The sequence below is a fragment of the Pinus tabuliformis genome, chromosome 2_2 (assembly GCF_031772625.1).
Source record: "Pinus tabuliformis cultivar Carrire ecotype Pingquan chromosome 2_2, CPIR1, whole genome shotgun sequence".
Classification (NCBI taxonomy): Eukaryota; Viridiplantae; Streptophyta; class Pinopsida; order Pinales; family Pinaceae; genus Pinus; species Pinus tabuliformis.
In genome coordinates this window covers 403,493,023-403,495,201 of record NC_142300.1, presented here as the reverse complement: position 1 = coordinate 403,495,201, position 2,179 = coordinate 403,493,023, and the positions used below count along the sequence as shown (strand labels likewise).

The 2,179-nt window shown below is 45.8% G+C and overlaps 1 pseudogene; it reads right to left on the bottom strand.

Annotated features, from left to right (window-relative positions):
• Positions 1–262: 262 nt before the first annotated feature.
• On the bottom strand, positions 263–1,939 carry LOC149192981 (putative UPF0481 protein At3g02645 pseudogene; annotated as a pseudogene).
• Between the last annotated feature and the right edge of the window lie 240 nt (positions 1,940–2,179).

Here is a 2,179-nt window from a genome sequence, read left to right as displayed (position 1 = left end):
ATCATCTGTTATATATGCATATGAATACCCAAAAACTTCCACGCAATTGAAAAAGGTTTTATATAATAATACCCGGTATTCTCAATCTGGGCAACACTGCCGCGTATACGCATATAATTTGGGCGCAACACAGAGAAGAAAGGACGGACAAACAATCAGGAATCTCAGAAGACCATTAGAAGTGGCAGCCCTAATTGTGTTTCTGTGCAGCTTTCAACATTGTAAACACAATTACACCGACGGCTAGATTCTGGCACTTACCCTAGTCTTGCAGCTTGATTAACCACCTCCTGCAATCATATACAGAACAGAATGCCTGAAAGCAAGTGAAGATCAAAAGTATTGCTGCAGCTACCAGCGAAAGGAATTGCCAGGATCCAAATATATGTTCGTTGACGAACTCCATTACGACAACATTCCATTTTCTATAATAATATCTATTGAGACGCTCTATAACGTTGTCTAAATATCGAACCTTTGTGAGCCGAACGCACTTACCCATGCTGTTCCACAGGCTCGCGACCTCTCCGTCGCTTTGGAGGTGGTTGTAAATAATTCCACTTTGTCTCAACAATCTCACATCCTCTTCGCTGTCGATCATCCCGTTCATGAAATCGGTATATCGTGTGAAAACCATCGCACCCGGCACCGCCGAAGCTTCGAATGCCACCAGATTTCTCAGGATCACCTCTGTGTTGCTGTCCAACCTTACTTTTGGAAGGTAAAGTGTCGCAGTCTTCTCGTCAAATTGTACAGAGGTGAGGTCGCCGTCCGTAGGAGCAAATTTGACTCCTGCAGAATATAAATCGGCAACAGATGGAATAGCCAGTTCATCTCGCGTGGGCGGTATGATCTTAACAGATGATTCTTCCGCTTCCTCTTTTCCCTTCCCAGTTTTGGTGGCATCTTTGTTGATAAGAAGAGCCAAGGGTTTCTTCAACGCGTTCAGTACGGGAAGGTTACCAAGAAGAGAAAGAAGGCCTAAGGGCAACTTCATCGCGATTTGCACAGCACTACCGTTGAGCGCTTTCCGAGTCAAGTTCGTGAGAAATCGAATGGGACCAATATTTAAAGAGGTGAGAGCAGTCCATAGCAATCTGAAGGCTCTGGTAATGGTGGACATGTCCTCTCGAACAGCCTCCTCGTTTTCTTCCTCTTTTGGAATATTTGGACCTTGAATGTTGGGAACAGGAACGATAGCGTAATACAGCACCTCCAGGACGTGGCCTCTCCCTGTTGTATGGATCTTCGAATCCTCGGGCAGCTTGAAGGTGAAAGGCGATAATTCTTGGCACACAAGCCTTAACAGGGTAGAGAGTCTCTCCTCTGCCTTTGCTTCAGAACCCAACTGCAACTCCACTAGTTTCTGCAATAGAAAGAGTGGCAACTGATTTTCGAGCATCATCAAATCTCTCAAAATGGAGTTATGCGCAGCGCTGGTGCCGGTCGGATCTAGGATTCGCCCCATTTGCTTGACGTCGACGTCAGAGTTTTGGTCTGCCTGCCTGACATAAAACTGCAAACACTCGAGAAGGAAGGCTGCGTCCAGCGCCATGATCCAGGCCAAGGTTTCTTCCTTATAATCGAGAAACTTGTGATAGCTGTTCCGGATTTGCCATTCGTGCTTCTTAAACTCCTCCACAACCACGGACTCAAACTTCTGTCCGTTGATTCTTTTCTGAAATCTTCGAGCAGCTGCCAGTTTGTAACGCTCCATGTCATAGAGCTCAGATCTCCAGCGGTGATAGGGGCCGATAGATATCGACTGAGGAGTGTATGCTTCAGGTTTCACTGCCAATAACTCCTTGGGCACATTAAACACGGACACGCACAGCTCATTCACTTCTTCTTCTTGCAGGTGTAGATCCAGACTTCCCTTGACTTGAATAACCCAACCATTCTCATCAATCTTCAATTCAACATCGGTTTTGGATTCCATGTTTCTGAGTGAAGACAAATAGTGACAGGAAGCAAAGGAGAAATTATAGGAACTTTGTGAGACGATTAAGTGACTGGGCAACCTATATGGAACTCGTCTGGTTCACGAATACACAGGCTACACCCGAGGTAATGGCCATGGGTACTACAAATTTCCAATTACCCTATATAGTGCTTTCTGATTCGACAACCCTTATCAAGCACCCTCCGCGGTCCCACACCCTGTTTTTTGACAATGCGT